Source organism: Lepidochelys olivacea (assembly GCF_965140295.1).
Source record: "Lepidochelys olivacea isolate rLepOli2 genome assembly, chromosome: 13".
Lineage (NCBI taxonomy): Eukaryota > Metazoa > Chordata > Testudines > Cheloniidae > Lepidochelys > Lepidochelys olivacea.
The window spans coordinates 26,940,093-26,961,957 of NC_140423.1; the positions used below are offsets into that span (position 1 = coordinate 26,940,093).

Below are 21,865 nucleotides of genomic sequence, written 5' to 3' on the forward strand. Positions count from 1 at the left end.
TTATGGACATGGTGGGGGAAGGGAGGACAGACCATATGGGGGATGCATCAACAGGTGTTGGAGGCTCAGGTATATGAGCCCTTGCAGTTGGATGGTTGCCCAGATGAGTCATTTCAGGGGCTTTGAGACTTCTATGGTCCCATAGGGTTCCCTTTAAATATAAAGAGGAGAGGGTGTCCAGAAGACTTGGAAGCATCTGCTGGAGGAATGCCCATGGGCTCAGAAGGTGAGGGTGGGATTAGTGAAGGTACTGAAAGTGCTAGTTAAGTTAGGACAAGAGCCAAGCATATGGGCAATGGTTGGGGGGAACCTCTCTCATCAACATGCTCCCATGTACCTTCCTCTGGAAGACAAGGTGTGAGGCGGTATTTCAGATGAACCCCCTTACAGGGGCTTCTCTGGAGAATTTCACACACACAATCTGGAAGTCGCTGAGGTATGCGGAAATAAAGAGCTGCCTGGAGAAAAAGAGGAAGTCGTGGAGGCACATCCAAGTTTAATATGGGTTGAGTTTGTCTGACTTCTCTTTGAGGGTTGGGGAGGAGCCCAGACTATAGGTCAAGACACCTTTCGCAGCATGCTTGGGGCAAATGAGAGAAGGAGTAGGAGGATGTTGGTGAATGTTTTTGTTCATGATATGGTGGGAATTGGAAAGAGATTGTGTTGGGTAGGGGGAATATGCTGGACCGAGAGTATGGTTCATTGTACTTACCCTAGATATCATAGAGACCAGTATGTCAGGAGCATGGGGTACCAGTATTGTGTAATGACTGAGGATTTAGCTATTGCTGTTGGCTATGATTGTTTTCCTGTCTTTTGTTTTCAGTGGAGGGATTCCTTTCTGTGTAGTGCTGTGAATTACACCTGATAGGTCACGCACACCAGTGCTGTGAATTACACCTGATAGGTCACGCACAGTTCGAATCTAGGCTGAGGCACAGAAATAAAGTCAACAACTGCAGAGGTCCCAAAAAACACTAAGTTTATTACGCTCAAGCGTGGTGCCCCCTGCTAGCCAGGAGGGGACCCTGAATGCAGATTATACAAAGGTTATATACCTTTTAGCAAAGCATGTTGCCCTTGTGCATCAGAAACCTTAGCCAATAAACAAACCCTTGTCTTATCTACCACCTAACCTTGCTTGGTGCATTCCTCGTGCTATACCAGTATGTTAATTACACCGCATGGTCCTAAAGCCATGTATCAGTAACTTTTATTATCAGGATGGGAGGCCTCACATCAAGGCCAAGAGACAGGGAGTTAGAGACTGACAAAAACCAGATACTGGGAGTCAAGGCAGGCTGGAGACGAGGAGGAGGATTTTCACAGGGATTCAGTATTTAAGGATTACTCTTCCTGGTGTATGATGTGCTGGCATTTAAACAATGGTGGACCCCAAACCAAAATGGAGTCACATGTGCTAACTTTTCCTTAACAGTCCTCCCTTTTTTTTGTACGTCAGTAAGCTATATCGGGGCTGAGTAACCGTGCTGCAGGGTTAGCAACTGCCGACAGCACGTACTGCAGCATTGTAGGCGTTAAAAAAATAACGCAAAAACAATAACAGTCAAAAAAAGTAAATACCAAATACGCCGTCCCCACATCTGGTAGCCATGAGGTGAGCCAGTCCCAGACCTCCTGGAATCCAGCGCTGGTAGTGTCGAGGCTGATGTGGTGTAATAGGGCTGCCTGTTGCTTGAGGATGTGGATGTCCGTTTCCACCCTATGGTGCTGATTTACAAAAACACAACAGCTTGAGTTGACCAGAGCACAAACCCTGCCTTGATTTGCAAGGAGATAATCCAGGGCTAGGTGGTTTTGCAATGTAGTTTGGGATAGCTGAGTGACTTCAATTTGAAGGGCAGATAGAGCATCTGCAGTAGCATTTGCCATTAATTCCAAAGCCGCTGAAATGTTAACTATAGCTTTTTCCAGCTCGCTTACTCCCAACCATGGCAGAAACCAACGCACAAAGGAGTGAAAGCCTTTGGGCCGATAAAGAAAGGGGGTTTAAAGGAATACTTCGTCGGTCCCTCCATACTAGATTGCGGATCTCTCGCCGGGTCAGGTTCTGGTGTACTGTCACGGTGGGTACTATAGCCCCTAAGGTACATGTACCACACCATCCTGCTGGGAGAACCTTATAGGCTGTGTGATTGCATAACCAATACCAGCCAGACCCCTCGGGGACTGGCCACAGGGTTCTGGAGCAGGTAGAGGGGCCTCCCCCACCAGAGCTGATTTGGGTGGTGTCCTTGCACCCTACAAAAACTGTATTTTCTATGCCCTTATGTTGTGACACACACAAAGCATAATTACTCTGGGCCACCATATTAATAGACCATATTTGGACTGTAACATTCCAGTTAAATGTAGTGTTTGCCCATAGCTTAGCTTGGAGTGTTCAATTAAGGGGGATAGGTACCCCTACCAACGGGACGCCCTGACCTAAATATGTGGGGGTACGAATACAAATCCAACACTGCGTTCGATTTACACCCTGTTTGATAGCATGGGTTAAATTCAAGAAGCTATTGCCCTCCCATCCTTGTACTGGACTTGGGAATAGGGAGAGAACCCCCACCCCCGGCAAACCATACCAATGTCGACATCCTCCCCTGTACTATACAAAAAACACTACCCCCAATGTAAGCCCAATAAACAGGAACACACAAAGTCCTGGTGGGCTATGAAGGTCCCAGTAGCTGGAAAGCTCAGTCCATGGGTTGGTTGTAGTGTTCATTTGTGAAGTGGCTCGTCTGCTGGCTTGTCAGGGTCAGGTGGGGGTCCCAGCACCAACTTAACGTAGCTATGATGGATCCAGGAACCTTTACCTGCAAAGGAGTGGTGGCAGATGGTGGAGTAATGTTCGTGGCTGTAAGGCGTTTCTGGTATTTATACTTGCCTACAAGCACAGTTCCAGCCTCTGGAATAAACCCACCCCACCACTTTACTTCACATTCCCAAGAATACATCCCGCAACTTTCTCCCTGCCAATGTACAATGCTCCGTCTTTGCCATCAAGGCCAATTCTCAGTGTCTTTTGCAGTCAGGAATCCTTGGATTTTGGTGGTTTTAGCAGAGCAGGCGTTCCTTCTCTTTTGGAACAGGCATGGTTTTGCATTATACAGGGGAGAGGTTACTAGCACATCACCCTGTAGTGCTTTGGTTTCTTTAGCAAATACTGAATGCAGGTTAGCTTTGTCAGTGGACAAGGGAGAGGTTACTAGCACTTCACCTTGTTTTGTTTTTTTTGCTGCTCAAAAGGAGGAAAGGAGAAAAAAAAAAAACCCAGAAGGAGGGACAGGCTGATCAGTAGTCGAAGTGAAGTCACCTTGAGGTGGAGGGGTCTTCTTGCAGTAAGAAGCATGGGTCTAGGCAGTCAGTCCTTGGCACTTCACAGCGGTGTTGGTAGTTAGCAGGACTTAATAAGGGTCTTTTCAGCATGGGGCCAGAGTCGTCTTTTGTTGATGGACCTTTATGTAGACCCAGTCACCTGGTTTTAACAAATGGCAGGTTTGCTCAGGATTCTTGAAGCAGGACTTTTTTTACCTGTAAATACAGAGACCTAACACATTTCATTAATGTCTGGCAGTGTGTTGCAGATCTCACAGCTGCCTGGGCACATTTAAGCCCCCCTCTTTCTTGGCTGTTAGCCAAATCCTAGCTGTGAGTAGTGTCCTTGGGCAGGCCAGTGTCTTATCTTTGGACCGAGACTGCCAGCTACAGCGTTGAATTAGCTCGTCCTCCATTTTATTTTTTTTCCCCTTCTTGGCTTTTATTAACCTGCAAAGGAAACTTTCACTTTTTACTTATACACCTTTTGTTTAAAAAAGAACACATGTACATTGCCCATTATACAGCACTTTAGTCTTATTGTATAATGTATGCCACATATACCCTTCTAGGAAAATGACTTTATTACAGAGCTTTGGAGCAACAAGCCAGGACAAGCACACCCACTTTTGAGGAGTCCACTTGGTACAACTTCTGGTGTCTAATAGCTTTTTTTCCTTCCCAGCTCTCTGGCTAGAAATGTGAGGTAGCCAGAAGGATCTCGTGTATAATATGGGGAGTGGGTTAACCTTTGATGGTGTGCAAATTTTAACAACAATTTTTTTAATTAAAAGATCTGGCCAATGAAATTTTTTTTATTTAAGCAAATGTATTAAACTTTAGTATTACATTTTTTGATATTTAAACACTTTGTATTCCAAGTTGAATAAAACAAGTATCTGCGTTTTGATTTTATTTTTTTATTTAGTTTTAAATTGAACTGTTTTATGAAAAATTAAACACAGCAATTCTGGCCACAAGACACACACCACAAGACAGCACATAGAACACAGAACAGAGTTCCTATTGTGCCAGTTAATTCATGAGATGTTGAATTGCTTTTCAGCTGGCATTAATTTTTTCTGATTTTTTTGAAAGACAAAAAACCCCCACAGATTTACCCCTTTTGGCAGTCAGTCATTGCTTAAAATATTTCCTTTTTATACAAATACCTTTGTTAATTGCAGACAAAACGGAGGAATTACCCATATTTTCTTGTATTTGTTTTATAGGTTTCAGTGGCCTCTACCTTATTAGTTAGGTAATTTACATGAAAACAAATGCTTTCCGGCTTGCTTTTGGATTCACAGGTTAAAGATTCTTACTTTAAAAAGGGCACAATAAACTCTACCAGACTTTTGATTGCCTTTTACTTTTAACTCCCGCTGTTAAATACACAGCGACCTGAAAAGGAAGACACCACCTATTGTAGCCTCTTGGAACCTAATAAGATATTAATTAAGTAGCACTGTATAATTGCATTTTTTTTGGAAAAGGGCCCATTTTTTCCAAAATGGCTGCAAAGAAACCAAGAATTCTTTTTTTCCAGTATTTCACAAAGTTTAACTGCTTAATTGTTTTCAGCAACTAAAGAGTTAACTTCTTACTTTTTTTTTAAATCACTTGTTTATTTCCCAAAACTTGGATTTTACCATTCCAAGTATTATTCCGGGATTTACGTTTTTCATTCCTGTAATTATTTACTCTTTTTTTCACGATGACCTTGAAGTTTCCAACCTGTTTTCCAATCTCTCTCTCTGTTGCCTGCCCGCTTGGGGCCGATCCTTTTTTTTTCTCTGAACTGTCCCTTCCATGAGCACTAGCTTTGTTTCACTACCAAATTAACAAGGAGGGTGGGCTTCTTAACTAGCCCCCAGCCCTCCTGGTCTCTTTTTTAAAATATTTTTACTTACAAGGGCTACCCGAGTCCTCCCCACATGAGGCTTGTCACCTGGACAGAAAGCACGGCTAATTGGCAAGCAAGGAGGTGACGGGCATAAGTCAGAAAGCTGAGGGTAAGCCGGAGGAGGGGCAGAAGCAGGCATAGCACAGAGTGGGGCTGGAGATCCCTGAGATGAATAAGAAAAGGAGGAGGAAAGAGGATGTCCTTTTGCATGCGCATAAGCCCAGTTGTCCCATACATACCAATAATTCATCTGGGCTGGAGCTTTGTCCTCCAGCCTCCTTCTAAGCACTGTTAATGTATCCCCAGCAAAGGACCCATCCGGTGGCCATTCAACAGATGTTTGAGTTGTTAGTGTTGGCCACTCAACCTTACATAAAATAACAGCTTTTTTCCTGCCTAACCCATGGGTGCCAGAAATATTCCCCCAATTCTTGAGAATTTCAGCCAAAGGGGTCCCCTTACTTACACTCTGCCCAGAACCCATAATGGGCTACCAAAAGAACACAAAATGTGCCACCTTATCGCCTAAGCGACAGCTCACCCCCCCCCCCCCCTCGGAGTTCTCAAAGGTGAACTCACCCTGTGCCGGCTGGAGCTGTCCGAGAGGAGGAGTGTAGTCTCGCTTGTTGGGGCAAGCCTAGAGTCCCTTCGGGGTCGCCAAAACTGTTACGAATTACACCTTGTAGGACACGCACACCAATGCTACGAATTACACTTGATAGGTCACGCACAGTTTGAATCTAGGCTGAGGCACAGAAATAAAGTCAACAACTGCAGAGTTCCCAAAAAACACTAAGTTTATTACGCTCAAGCGTGGTGCCCCCTGCTAGCCAGGAGGGGACCCTGAAAGCAGATTATACAAAGGTTATATACCTTTTAGCAAAGCATGTTGCCCTTGTGCATCAGAAACCTTAGCCAATAAACAAACCCTTGTCTTATCTACCACCTAACCTTGCTTGGTGCATTCCTCGTGCTATACCAGTATGTTAATTACACCGCATGGTCCTAAAGCCATGTATCAGTAACTTTTATTATCAGGATGGGAGGCCTCACATCAAGGCCAAGAGACAGGGAGTTAGAGACTGACAAAAACCAGATACTGGGAGTCAAGGCAGGCTGGAGACGAGGAGGAGGATTTTCACAGGGATTCAGTATTTAAGGATTACTCTTCCTGGTGTATGATGTGCTGGCATTTAAACAATGGTGGGCCCCAAACCAAAATGGAGTCACATGTGCTAACTCTTCCTTAACAGTATCAAGGACCTGGGCTTGGGTCAGATTGGGAGGACCCCAAAAGCAGTATCTTGAGCGCTAGGTAACGGACCCTATACAGAGGGATGGAGCACCTGTTATGGGACTGAGCCAAGACAATTAGTCATGGTTGACTTCTGCTTTGATTGGACTTTGGACACCAAGTAGACTGTGTTTGGAAGATGGAGTGAGTCATCAGTGTTGGGGCTCTCCTATCAACGGAGTTGTGAATGTTGGAAGGGAGGAGAAGGTTGCATTTTCTTGTATCAATTTGCTCTCTGCTTTTGACTTTTATCTGTTTTATGTATGTTTCTATTTTTGTTTTGTTGTCTGGGCTTCATTATAGTGGCTGCTGTGTTTAATAAAAGATTTCAGAAGGCCAGCTATCCTCTAACACAGCTCACAGAAAACTGTTGCAACTTGAAAGCAATTCTGGATGTCTATTTTTGTTTTGTTTTTTGTCTGGGCTTCGTCATAGGGGCTGCTGTGTTTAATAAAAGATTTCAGAAGGCCACCTACCCTCTGACACAGCTCACAGAAAACTGTTGCAACTTGAAAGCAATTCTGGATGTCCTCTAAATTGTGCCAGTAGCTGAGTAGGATCCTGGCAGGGGCCAAAAGTAGGCAGGCATGTGCAGGAAAGGAGTAATACATAATATGGTCCAGTATCTTTCTGTATCTATGCTAAATATTCCTACTTTACTAACCCCAATGACCGGCCAGCCAGAGTAGTGGCAGGAGGCATTTACCTAAATACAACTTTATTTTAAATATACATTTTGTATGTCAAAACTCTTCAGAGAATTAAAGAGTGTGAGGGCAAGCATGAAACAGATGACAGAAAACAATGACTCAAGATATCTGGTGACACAGAAGTCAACCCACCCCAATGCCATGCTGGACACAGGTGCTGGTAAATGTCTTAAGAGGGCAAGCCTGCCTCTTCCTCTTTGGATGGGCATTGACCTTCTTTCTTTGAGTGGGTCTAGAAGTCCCCACACCAAAACCCCCTTAAACACAGAGTTCTGAAATTACTTATGTAAGAATATTAAGCAAGGGAATGGGTACAGGCCAATGGGCCAAAGTGGGGATGGGAGAGTGAAGGGAATTCAATAACAGTTAAACATTAGCACCATCCCTTCCCCTACCTCTGGAGGTGCCCCAAACCTCTAGCCCCCTCTCCACACTGAGGCCTTTGCATAGAGCTGAGATGTGCTAGCCTGGTGGGGTACATTACTCAGCCGGGGGCTGCTCTGTCTGGACTCCCAGCCTGCTAAGATACATTGCTCTTTGGCTAATGGGCATTAAGCTACCCCCGAGATGCTTGAGAGTCTGAGTCCACAGTGCTCACCACTAGCTCTGGTTTAGCAGCATTTATCACGGTCCTTTCCCCAGGCTCATGCACACCTACTCCCAGAGCAATATAGTCTGTCTTCCTCCTGTAGAGCACCCTTCCCTCCCCCTCCATAGACACGCTATAGCCAAGGGGTCCTCATGGAATCCTCTGGCTTCTTGCCCTCTAGGACTTGGCTGCTTATGCTTGGGCTCCATCTTCTGGCTTACTACAAAACTATGTGTTTAGCTTTCAAGTCTATGAAGTGAGTGGGGCCACTTACATGCTGATAAATCACTTGTGCATGTACTTAAGTGCTCTGCAGGCTCAGGACCAGAGTGCACAGCACCTGTCAGAATTGTGTCCTGGAATCAGAAGATTGGAGAACAATGTTTGGGTGAGTTTTCTCCCCCTCCTACAGTTTACTTTGTGTGGTTAGCAGTGTTTTGGGTGCATTTTGCCCCCTGGGGAGGGAGGGTCAGTGCAAGAAAAGAAATGCCCTTATGAAAACATGGTAGTGCTTATATGGATTTTATGACAAAAAGGGACCTGTACAAACATCTAGTCTGACCTCCTGCATTACACAGGCCAGAGAACTTCACACAGTAATTCTTGCATCAAGACCATAATTTCTGGTAGAGCTAGAACAGGGGCCTCAAACTCAACTTAGGGCCAGTGCCAGTCCTCAAATCCTCCCAGCGGGCCAATAATGTCACTGAAAATGGTGTTCAGAAAAGAGAACATTTATATTGTATTTTTTATTTTGTATTTCTTAGAGATAATACTGTCCTACAACTTTATATAATTCTTTGCCTGGCAGAGAGTTTTTAGTGTTTTGACAGACAGCTGGCAACGCTTCAGTTCTGTCAGTTTGTTGATGTTTGGCTTCAGTGACTGAGCGGTTGAAACCTTCAGGATTGCAGGGAGGTGAGCATCAGAGAGTTGTGGTCGGTATTTTGACTTGTTTATATTCATTGTAGGGAAAAAAGTGATGCTGCCTCTGCTTGGCGACTAGTGATGGTATCTTTGTCCCTCTCCCCCAGCCAATGGGAGCAGGGCCTGCAGCAGACATTGCCGGCAGCATGTCTGCATGAGTGTTTCTTCTGCGGGCCGTGGTGGGGAGGTTCTCAGGCTGCAGATGGCCTGTGGGCCGGGACTTTGAGATCCCTGAGCTAGAGCATCTGTCAGTTGAGGACATCTACACCTGTATTTCCCCTCAGTGGTTCAGCAAGGGCACCCACTCTCAGCTTCTGGCACCCACTCTCCGCTTCCAGCTCCTCAGCTGTTGCTTTTCTGGCTGGAGAGGTGAGTCTCCCTCCCTTCTGACTGGGCTATTCCCAGGCTGCACAGCTCACTGCCTTCACAGTGTATTTCCCAGCACAGAACCGTTACCCAAGGGCGCCTGCTTGCTTCCTCTTCGGAGATTGAGAACAGTTACAACTGTAGCAATTACACTATCACACAGCTCTAAGTAAGCCCACATTATTCTTAAGGTAAAAAGCAAACATATTAAAAACAATGCAAGTACCTACATACATGCTAATAAGCTTACCAGAATTAACCCCAACCCTAACACGACTTCTGGTAGAAGCAGTCCTTGAACCCCCTCCCCCACTCTAGACAGTCCTTGTGGTTACCAGTTCCACACAGCTTCAGCTCAGAATAAGCACACTCATGACAAGTTTAGTCTATGCAGGGTTGTCCACCCTTTCATACAGATCAGGAGTCTTTGATGTGGAGCTTCCAGAAGCAGGTAATTGGTACACAATGGGTTTCTCTCCCCAGGGTGTATCTTGGTTAGGTTGGCTTTGGAGGAAAGAATCTGCATTTGAGGTGAGCCTCAAATTACTTCATAGAAAATCCACTTCCCACACAGTTCCTAAAAGACCTCTGAACTCTCATACCTTCCAAAGATTGCATTGATCTTGTCTCCTTGATAAAGAAGTTCCATACAATCTCACATTAGTACATAAACATTTGCATTTCTAATACAATGTACCCCAAATGTATTAAACCTTATTAAATTAACCTTAACTTAATTCAACAGAGTTCATTCAGGATATTGTCAGTCTGTCTGTCACAGCATCTCTTGTAGAAAGACACCCCGTCTTGATTTAAAGTTTTTAAGAGATGGAGAATCCATCACATCCTTAAGTAAGTTGTTCCAATAGGTAATTGCCTTCAGTGCTAAAAAAATCGCACATTATTTTGCATCTGAATTCGTCTAACTTCAGCTTCCATCCATTGAACCTTTAAATTTAATTAAATTAAAATGAGTGTTGCTATTATGAAAAGTGAGCTGACTTAACAGACGGCAGAGGACTGAGGATGGAGGTAAAACAAACAAAAATTAATAAGACCAATGACAGAAAAGCCCTTCTGTATAGGATACTAATGTGTACCTCTTTTAAAAAATGAATACACATTATTAACTGAGCTTTGTACTTTCCTCGCTTTCAGACATCATGATCACCATTATCTTCAATAAGGTTGCACAAATATAACTGTGAGCATAATTTAGCCATGGAAGTGGAATTTAACCATCCTGTTGAGCATGCAAAGCCAAAACAGAATCCAGCTCCCTCTCCAAAACTGTATTGGCTCTGCAGTGTTTCTAACTGGAGTAAAGAGTAGTATTTATTTCCATCTTTAAAATCAACGTATCTGATTAACTAAATACAAGTAGCAGATCTCTTCATTAAGAAGATGGCATTTTTACATAGGCACCTCGCAGAGCACAATCACAATTTACCAGCATGAAGCAGCAGAAGGAACCTTAAACCTGACTGTAATTTTATGAGATAGCACATAATGTTCTGCGTTGATACAGGAATCACTGGTGAAATTCTAGATCTTATGTTATATAGGTGGTCAGATTAAATTGTCATAATGGACCATTCTGGTCTTAAACACCTATGAATACCAGAGAGAGAGAATGAGACAAGTCGCTGGTGTGGGGATCACACAATCCACAATGCGTAAACAGGACTGAAGTAGTGCCTAACCCATGTGCCAACATTCTGCAGTGGGTGAATTTCACCCTGGATAGAGAGAGACGTTTGTATTCAGGATGCTCTTCCTCAGGTAATAGCCAATTTTTTTTTTTTTTTGGTTGCTGGGAAAATGACACGAACACTCATCACTAATCCAATAATCCTGGGCTCTACACCTAATATTATCCATCTACAGCAGATGCCCGGCATCTTGAGATCTGTGGAACTCTCCAAGAATATACCATGCTTCAAAGACTGTCTGGGATATGGACCTGTGAATGACCCAGCAGTAAGGAATGCTGGGAACGGGAGTAATATGGAAGGAAGGAAAACTTGACCACAGGCTCCCGTAAGAGAGTTCCAGAGTTTTAATATGTCACGTGTCTTTCATAGCGTAACCTGATTGTCCAATTTGAAGTCCAATCTTCAAAAATTGCTCAATCTTCCTTTTGACATTTCACAGAAGCTTTGCAAACTTTGTTTTTCCTGACCAAGAGAGTGATGTTATGAAGGCAGTTCACTATTAGCAGAACACGTTTTATGATGCATTGCTCAGGGATGAGGGTGGTAGTGCATCCAACAGAAGCTGAAACCGCATAGATATATCATTGTCTCAGCAGTGCATTGTGTCCTGCAGTCCACCACGGTCTGGAGGACCTGTGAAAAGCATATTTGCATGACTTCACCCCTGGGGGAAAGTGACTTCACGGAGAGCCTCTAGATCCCCTGCAAGGTGCGGAAGGGGTCTCTGCCTGCACAGGCTGACCTACAGGGCAGAGTGGACATGGGCTGGAAGCAGGCTAAGGTAGACTTTGTAACCGTAGCAATCTGTGCCCCCAGGGGAAGACCATATGCAGGTGAAGAGAATTTCAGTGTGTGCACCAAAGTTTGGTAAGATGTAGATGGTGAAAGGAACTGTCAGCAAAAGTTTGGAGAATGTTTCAGCTGAAATGTTAGTCTCCATCAGTGCTACAGAATACAGAGAAAGTGGCTTTGAGTGTACTATCTCTGAGACAGCTAAGCAGATGACTGAACCACCCGAGTTCCCACACAAACTCATTGACATAAGTGGTGGATAGCTGGAGACAGTGGTGTCTGTGTAAAATAATCATCATGTATTTAAGTTACAGATGTGGAAAAGCATTTTGCAAGAATGCCCCAAAATGTTAAAGCTGGCCCAATCCTTGTGGGGACTTCAAAAATTATCTGTGATCCATGAAGCGCTGATGGTCCTCAGGGCACTTGCCTATAGTGCACATGGTACTGGCTTGCCTTGTTTTCAGCTGATATAAAAAGTGGGAAGGGGAGATGAAGTAAAGGGCAAAGGGTGTGACTGGCTTTTTCACTTATTCACTTTTCCACTAAAGTCAGGAAAAATTACATAAAGGATGTAGTCAACAGAACTATGTTGATTTACACCAGCCGTGAATCCGCTGTGGTTGCCACTGGGATGTTACGTAATTCCATATGGGAGTGGAAGCAGCCCGTGAGTATTGAGATACTGTCTACACTATGTAAAAGCTTCACTGACTTTGACCTGAAGGACTTTATCTGCTTGTTGGTTTTCTGTTTACACTTCAATAAAGCCAAAAGATTTTCAGTTCAGAATAGAATTGATTGGGAAATAGAATATCCAACCTGTGGGAAATTCCAATACTTCAACATTTTGTCTTGTCTAAAATTGAGATGAAACATCTACATCTCAAATAATTTCAAAGTTCCAAAAAAATTATATTCAGAAATGTAAAAACAACAAAAAAAATCAACATTTTCTCTTGAATCAAAGTTTGTTGACAGTTAAGAGAAAATTTTATTTGACACTAAAATGACATTATAATAATGTCCATTAGAACTGTTTTGGTTTCAATTTTCCCAACAGTCCATATCAGTTTTGACAAAACCATGTTTTCCAAAGGGAAGATTTTTCAATAAAACAATTTCAAACCACCCTAATTCAGAAACACTGATATTTATTTTGCACGTATCAAAGACAGAGCAATGGTTTGATCATTAAAAATTACACATTCAGATAGGTTATAATGATGCTGTCAAGCTTTGTAGACTTTATAGACAGAATACATCAGCCTTCATCCTGGGCCCGATTTTAAATTTGGTAGAGAGAGAGTTTCTGAACCAGTGCATTTTGTTTCCTGATTTTGGACATCATTATTCCCACAGAGCATAGTTTGCAAATCTGGAGAAAATGGCTTTCTTTTCACTGATGGAATTTGAGAAGAGCTCTGATCACCTATGGTACTAAATGGGAAACTACTAGTTAAATTAGGGAAGATGGGGATCAGTACAAGCATTGTAAGGTGGATAAGGAATTGGTTAAAGCGGAGAAGGCAATGGGTTGTGCAGTGCTGAAAGGTGAATTATTGGTCTGGAGGTAGGTTACCTGCGGAGTTCCTCAAGGATCAGTCTTGGGAAGTCTTATTCAATATTTTTATTAATGACCCTGGCACAAAAAGTAGAATGTGCTAATGAAATTTGCTGATGAGATAAAGTATACACCATCAATACAGAGAAGAATCAAAATATTACACCAGAAGATCTGGATGACCTTGATGACTGGAATGACAGAAATGGGATGAAATTCAATAGTCCAAAGTGTGAAGTTGTGCGTTTAGGGTTTAAGAAGAATTTTTGATACAAACTGGGGTGTCAGCGAGACCTGGGTGAGCGGGTCAATCATAGGATGGCTATGAGCCACCAATGTGATGCAGTTGTGAAAAAAGCAAATGTGATTCTAGGATGCATCAGGCAAGGCATTTTCATTAGGGATAGAGAAATATTAATGCCATTGTACAAGGCACGGGTAAGACCTCGCTTGGAATACTGTGTACAATTCTGCTCAACCATGTTTAAGAAAGATGAATTTAAACTGGACCAGGTGCAGAGAAGAGTCCCTACAGTGATCAGGGGAATGGAGGACCTATTTCATAAGAAGATACTTGAAGAGCTTGGTTTGTTTAGTCTAGCAAAAAGAAAGCTGAGGGAATATTATTGCTTTCTACAAATACGTTAGGACAGAAGTTCTCAAACTGCGGTCCGCGGACCACCAGCGGTCCGCAAACTCCATTCAGGTGGTCTGCGGATAGTTCCCTCTAAGGTGTGTACCTGGGCGGCCGCACACAACATAGTGAAGGGCCACCCACCTAATTAGTGGAGCCATGCAGGCATGGCTCCGCTAATTAGGTTCCTGGACCCTGGAGAAGACGCACATGTAAGGTGAGGTGGTGGCCTTAGGGGGAATAAGGAGTAGGTGGGAGGGGGTAATGGGGTACGAAGAGGAGGTGGAGGGAATTTGGGATGTGCAGGGCTGCGGCAGTCAGAGAAAGAGGCAACTTTCCCCAGCCCCAGGGCTGCGGGGAGAGACCCCCCCCCCCCTTCCCAGCCCCAGGGCTGCGGGGAGAGACCCCCCCCCCCCTTCCCAGCCCCAGGGCTGCGGGGAGAGACCCCCCCCCCCCTTCCCAGCTCAGGGGCTGCCGCAGCGGGGGAGAGAGGGCACATCCATCACATTAGGAAGGTAAGACTACTGATATTAAAATAACAGTTGTGTGCTTTTATTTGTAGAACAAAAAAAGTTAATTATTAAGGGTTTTTTATACAGCGCTTTTATCCAAAGTGCTTTACAATAGTTAGCTAACGGTACAAACAACATTTGGAAAGATCATTAAGTGGTCTGCTGAGACCTTCAGCAATTTTCAAGTGGTCCACGAGAAAAAAAGTTTGAGAACCGCTGTATTAGGAGATAAATACGAAGGAGGGGGAAGAGCTATTTAAGCTAAAGGACAATGCTGGCACAAGAATAAATTGAAATAAACTGGTCACAAACAAATTCAGGCTGTAAATTAGAAGGTTTCTAACCATCACAGGAATGAGGTTCTGGAACAGCCTCCCCGTAGGAATTGTGGGGGCAAACAACTTGATTAGTTAAGAGAGAGAGAAATTTATGAGTACAATTGTGTGATGGGGCTGCTTGTGATGGTAGGGATCAGGGCTCAACAGCCCTGCAGCTTATTTCCAGTTTGTCTTATGTTCCTAAAGCACCTACTTCAGGTTTCGGCTGGCCACCAGCAGAGGTCAGAAAGGAATCCTCCCTCCCCCCAAGTATTCTGGGAGGGGAGATAGGGCCACACTCTTTCTGGCTGCAAGTTATGACATTAACCTGCTTAGACATGGATAAAATATCATTATCTATTAAAATATCAACAGTACGTCCTAATACCTATAACAATATCTCCCTTAAAATCCTCACACTCAAGGTGGACCTTAGCCAGAAGTACAGATAGAGGGAATTAAGCCAATCTATTTAAACTCTTACCAGGGAGACAGTCTTCCTCCCTTACCAAACTTTCCTTAACCAAAGTGACTTGGGATGCTATATCTATACCTTAGCATTCTTAACAACTTCTTTACTACCCTCCCAGGACTCGTCCTGATATAGTTCTTTGGTTCAAAAACCTGCTCGTCCACTGCCTCTGGGACAATGGTAGTGCCACTTGCTATGGCAGGATGGGGTGTGGGTCTTGGGATTACCTCAAGTTTTGGACAAATTGATTTTATGTGCCTAGGAGTCCCACAGTGATGGCAGACTACTTGCCTTCACTTTTGGTAGGGGGCTTTAAAACCTGTGCTCCCTTGGGGTTAGGTTTACTTGCAAACCCCTCTTTCCCTTCCCCTGGAATTCCCCCCATGAGCCCTTGATTCATATCCATCAGCAATTTCTACAGCCTATAAAACTGTGGAAGATTTGGTTTTGTTATAGATGGCTGTCTTTACCTCATTTGTAACTACCCATAACAATTACTCCTGGGCCCTCAGATCAGTTTTTCATAATCATTCTCAGCCGCTGCCCCATTATCCATTTTCTCAAAAATTACACATTTTAGGTACATATTCAACATGAGTGATATTGTCAAACGTTTTGAGACTTCTATACTTCAACTGACAGGTCTCAGGAGTAATCTTACATTTTTTCTGTACATTTTCTTTAAATTTCTTATACATTTTAGCATCACCTCTTCGATATCATTAAAAACTTGACTGTCTTTCCCAGTTAATCTGATTAGGAGGATAGGCACTGGCGTATCCTCTGGGATATGGCATATCCTCTGGGATATCGTGTATCCCACATAGTCTCTAAAAGGTGGACAGGTACTCTTCCATACAGTCAGTTTCTTTAGAAATTAAGCAGATGCTCTCCCACTCCCTTGTGTTGTAGAGGGGTACGCTTGCTGGCTGGGGAAGCTCCTTTTGCTGCTCCAGTACTCTGTACTGCAATGTTTGAACTTCTGTTTGCCTCTTGTGTGCCCCCTCCTTCGCTTTCTCACTGGCTTCGACCGTTAGTTGTTCCATATGTCTTTGGTGGGATCTCTCCTCCTCCTAGGTCTTGACTGCAGCCAGGGCTGCCTCTGTCCCCCTGAGCTGCAGCTCTGATGCTTGTGTTCTTCCTGGGCTGCCAGGTCCTGCAATCAGGCCATTTCCAGTGCAGTGTTCCCCTCTGTGGTGCCTAGGGCAGGGAGGGTCCTTGGACAGCTGGTCAAAATTTATGAGCAAAGCGCTCGGCTCCTGAACTGGAGTTTTCTTTTTACAGGAGATTCCCCTCTCTTTACATAATGGCTCAAGTCTTTTCTGTCAAGACCATCGTATGACTGTGGTTCACTCACTGTGTCTATTCTTTAACCTTTCAAACTCTCAGTATCAAGTCTCAACTTTAACCGTGCTGGGTTATGATCTACAAACACAACTGAACTGTGGCATATGCATGCTTTTTGGAGCGGCTCAGTAGCGTGAGTACCAACCTCAGGGCAGACTGGTAAGAAGCAGGGCACAAACTCCAAACTATTTGTGAGTACTATACTTGGATTTCACCAACCAAGCATCAAGTGTACATAAGAACCTAAGAATGGCCATACTGGGTCAGACCAAAGGTCCATCCAGCCCAGTATCCTGTCTACTGACAGTGGCCAATGCCAGGTGCCCCAGAGGGAGTGAATCTAACAGGTAATGATCAAGTGATCGCTCTCCTGCCATTCATCTCCACCCTCTGACAAACAGAGGCTAGGGACACCATTCCTTACCCATCCTGCCTAATAGCCATTAATGGACTTAACCTCCATGAATTTATCCAGTTCTCTTTTAAACCCTGTTATAGTCCTAGCCTTCACAACCTTCTCAGGCAAGGAGTTCCACAGGTTGACTGTGCGCTGTGTGAAGAACTTCCTTTTATTTGTTTTAAACCTGGTGCCCATTAATTTCATTTGGTGGCTGTTATGGGGCTTATTCCTTCACCCGCTTATTTCCCTGGTCCTTCTCGCATGAACAGAGAGCAACAATACCCGAAAGGTGCAAACAATTCAATGTTTATTGGGGTGAACTTCCAGCAAGCATGATTCCCGTTTCCTTCCTTAGTATCCCCCTTCCCAGCTCTGACACCACAGAACCTTACCCGTGTCCCTGTTCCCATTTCCCCCCTTAGCAAAACATGATTCCCATTCCCCCCCTTCCTGATTGACTGCCGACTATATAGTAAAACTTGAGTTCTGCTTAGCTATACCTTAAGCAATCATTTTACTGAAATTTAACTAACCAATCCTAACATATTGTAATATGATTATTTAACCAATTATATCCCACCACCTTAATTAGTTTACACCCAGCAAAGTTAATTATACAGCAGACAGAAACAATCACAGAACCAGACAGAGGTTATACACACAAACAATAGGAAATGAGGATTTCACATCCCAGCTACTGATAAGTGAGTTCTTGCCAGACAGGAAGCTATCAAACTAAGTTTCCTTTTACATTTTCTCTGTAGGTGATAGGCATTATCAGGACAGGATTGTATTCCTAACAGCCCAATAGCACTTTATTTCAATGTGACTAGTGAGGATGTGACCATTTGCTTCCCAGCTTATGGCTGTCTCTGCTGCTTAGCGAGAGGCCTTAGCCTCAGACTGTCACAGTAAGAGAAGGCCCTTACACCAGCAGACAGTGATTTTGATTCTTTTATACCTCTATAATTAGCTAAGTGATAAGAATACACCTAAATTCTTAGAGTACAGGCCTTTACAGACAGGCCTGAATATCTATATCCTAACAGTGGCCCCTAGTTCTTATATTATGGGAACAAGTAAATAACTTTCCCTTATTCATTTTCTCCACACCACTCATGATTTTATATACGTCTATCATATCCCCCCTTAGTCTCCTCTCCTCTTTTCCAAGCTGAAAAGTCCTAGCCTCTTTAATCTCTCCTCATATGGGACCTGTTCCAAACCCCTAATCATTTTAGTTGTCCTTTTCTGAACTTTTTCTAATGCCAGTATATCTTTTTTGGGATGAGAAGACCACATCTGTACACAGTATTTAAGATGTGGACGTATCATGGATTTATATAAGGGCAATAAGATATTCATCTTATTCTTTATCCCTTTTTTTAATGATTCCTAACATCCTGTTTGCTTTTTTGACTGCCACCGCACACTGCATGGACGTCTTCAGAGAACGATCCACGATGACTCCAAGATCTTTTTCCTGATTAGTTGTAGCTAAATTAGCCCCCATCATATTGTAAGTATAGTTGGGGATATTTTTTCCAATGCACATTACTTTACATTTATCCACATTAAATTTCAGTTGCCATTTTGTTGCCCAGTCACTTAGTTCTTTTTGAAGTTCTTCAGTCTGCTTTGGTCTGAACTATCTTAAGCAGTTGAGTATCATCTGCAAACTTTGCCACCTCACTGTTTATCCCTTTCTCCAGATCATTTATGAATAAGTTGAATAGGATTGATCCTAGGACTGACCCTTGGGGAACACCACTAATTACGCTTCTCCATTCTGAAAATTTACTATTTATTCCTACCTTTTGTTCCCTGTCTTTTAACCAGGTCTCAATCCATGTAAGGATCTTCCCTCTTATCCCATGACAACTTAATTTACGTAAGAGCCTTTGGTGAGGGACCTTGTCAAAGGCTTTCTAGAAACCTTAAGTACACTATGTCCACTGGATCCCACTTGTCCACGTTTGTTGACCCCTTCAAAGAACTCTAATAGATTAGTAAGACATGATTTCCCTTTACAGAAACCATGATGACTTTTGCCCAACAATTTATGTTCTTCTATGTGACTGACAGTTTTATTCTTTACTATTGTTTTAACTAATTTGCCCGCTACTGACGTTAGACTTACCGGTCTGTAATTGCTGGGGATCACTTCTAGAGCCCTTTTTAAATATTGGCGTTACATTAACTATCTTCCAGTCACTGGGGACAGAAGCTGATTTAAAGGACAGGTTACAAACCATAGTTAATAGTTCCGCAATTTCACATTTGAGTTCTTTCAGAACTCTTGGGTGAATGCCATCTGGTCCCGGTGACTTGTTACTGTTAAGTTTCTCAATTAATTCCAAAACCTCCTCTAGTGACACTTCAGTCTATGACAATTCCTCAGATCTGTCACCTACAAAAGACGGCTCAGGTTGGGGAATCTCCCTAACATCCTCAGCTATAGAGATTGAAGCAAAGAATTCATTTAGTTTCTCTGCAATGACTTTATCGTCTTTAAGTGCTCCTTTTGTATCTTGATCATCCAGGGGCCGCACTGGTTGTTTAGCAGGCTTCCAGCTTCTGATGTACTTAAACATTTTGTTACTACCTTTTGAGTTTTTGGTTAGCTGTTCTTCAAACTCCTTTTTGGCTTTTCTTATTACATTTTTAACTTAATTTGGCAGTGTTTATCCTCCTTTCTATTTACCTCACTAGGATTTGACTTCCACTTTTAAAAGATGCCTTTTTATCTCTCACTTCTTCTTTTACATGGTTGTTAAGCCACAGTGGCTCTTTTTTAGTTCTTTTACTGTGTTTTTAAATTTGGGGTATACATTTAAGTTGAGCCTCTATTATGGTGTCTTTGAAAAGCGTCCGTGCAGCTTGCAGGGATTTCACTCTAGTCACAGTACCTTTTAAATTTCTGTTTAACTAACCTCCTCATTTTTGCATAGTTCCCCTTTCTGATATTACATGCCACAGTGTTGGGCTGGTGAGGTGTTCGTCCCACCACAGGAATGTTAAATGTTATTATATTATGGTCACTATTTCCAAGTGGTCCTGTTATAGTTACCTCTTGGACCAGATCCTGCGCTCCACTCAGTACTAAATCAGGAGTTGCCTCTCCCCTTGTGGGTTCCTGTACCAGCTGCTCCAAGAAGCAGTCATTTAAAGTATCAAGAAATTTTGTCTCTGTATTTCGTCCTGAGGTGACATGTGCCCACTCAATATGGGGATAATTGATATCCCCCACTATTATTGAGTTCTTTATTTTTTGATAGCCTCTCTAATCTCCCTTAGCATTTCACTGTCATTATCGCTGTCCTAGTCAGGTGGTCAATAATAGAGCCCTACTATTATATTCTTATTAGAGCAAAGGTATTCTATGGAACATGTGGATTCATTTAAGATTTTTATTTCATTTGATTTTACATTTTCTTTCACATATAGCGCTACCCCCCCCCCCGCCCCGCCACGTTCTTATGTGTAAACACTTCAGACATTTTAATAGCCTAATCATGGACTCACAGACAGTCCCCTTGAGTACTCCAGTCTATCTTGCCACCTAGGCAAGCTTGCCTGTGATAGATGAGCCTTTACACCAAAAATCACAACAATATGCAGTAACTTCCAACTTATCTGTGTATGTGTGGTGTGAGTGTGTATGTATACACACACACACCCCTTATTATAAATTCCATGCTATGCATTTGATGAAGTGGGCTGTAGCCCACAAAAGCTTACTCTCTAATAAATTTGTTAGTCTCTAAGGTACCACAAGTACTCCTGTTCTTTTTGCGGATACAGACTAACACGGCTGCTACTCTGAAACTTAACAATATTCAGATTACCCCCAGTCCCAAAGGACCAGTCACTTACCCCAGGTCAATTGCACTTAAGATCTTACACCAAAACCAGTGCTTGTAGCCAATCCTATAATAAACTAACTACAGATCTATTAACTAAGAAAAAGAAGTGAGAGTTATTTACAAGGTTAAAGCAAGTAAACATATGCACACAAATGAGTTACAGTCTCAGATTTCAAGAGATGGTAGAAACTTCTGCAATAAGAAAGCTCTATCTGTCTTTTACGGATACCCAGACAAATCACAGAGAATCTGTTGCTTTTGCTTAGTAATCATTTTCCCTCAGATCCAAGTAGCATAAAGATAGTTTGTTTTTTTTTTAAGCAGGGATTTTTATTTCCTTGTTCCACGAGTTTGAGCTGTGGGGGCAGTCTATATGCATGTCTCCTCTTCACGGGTGTGTGGGGAGTAATCAACCAAGTCTTTTGTCCTCCAATGGTCTATAATAGTTTGTCTGGTATTTCACATTCGGTAATGCTTTTCTCCTGACTGGTGGTTTACAGTTACAGAGCAAACACTTAAATGCTACTTTATAACATAGGCTACTGATATTATAAGTGAGATTAACGCATACAGCAATTTACGGGCATTTCACAGAGGTTAAAGATTAAACATCTGTATAAATCTAATACCTATTTTAGCAACACTAACACAGAGGTGGCCAGCTCTGCCTTTGTTAGTGCTCAGCTGAGGCCTAGGGGCCTCAGCATGAGCTGGCACCGAGTCTGCCCCCATCACCCCGCCCCCCTACTGCCCCATCTCTGCCGGGGCGCCCAGGAGCCTCTCCCCCACCACAGCCCCAACCGTGCGGGGACCCCCCGCGGCCTCCCCAGCCGCCGCTACCCAGCTCTGCCGGGGAGCCCCGCGGCCTCACCTTTGCAGGGGCTGCCCAAAGCCTGTTCCCCGGCCAGGGGTCACAGGAACTCCCCCTCCCACCTCGCCTGGCCCCGTCACCGGCCCAGCGACTCTCAGCCACACCCTTCCGCGCTGCGATGAGTCACTCACACGCGACCGCCTAGTCCCGGGCGCACGCGCACCACGAGAACTACAGCTCCCGAGAACCCTTGCGGCCGGGCTGACGTGCCTGCTGCGCTTGCGTATATCCGGGGCTCGGCGGCTCT

The 21,865-nt window shown here is 43.6% G+C and overlaps 1 long non-coding RNA gene across 2 annotated transcripts; it reads right to left on the reverse strand.

Annotated features, from left to right (window-relative positions):
• Positions 1-965: 965 nt before the first annotated feature.
• On the reverse strand, positions 966-21,754 carry LOC311529694. 2 transcript variants are annotated; one of them, XR_014713861.1, is made up of 3 exons: positions 21,619-21,754; positions 5,822-5,987; positions 966-3,786 (listed from the first exon to the last, which is right to left on the reverse strand). It is a non-coding gene; the product is annotated as an uncharacterized lncRNA (long non-coding RNA). The 2 variants fall into 2 exon arrangements; XR_014713862.1 differs by having other exon boundaries at positions 5,822-10,076; positions 21,619-21,726.
• Between the last annotated feature and the right edge of the window lie 111 nt (positions 21,755-21,865).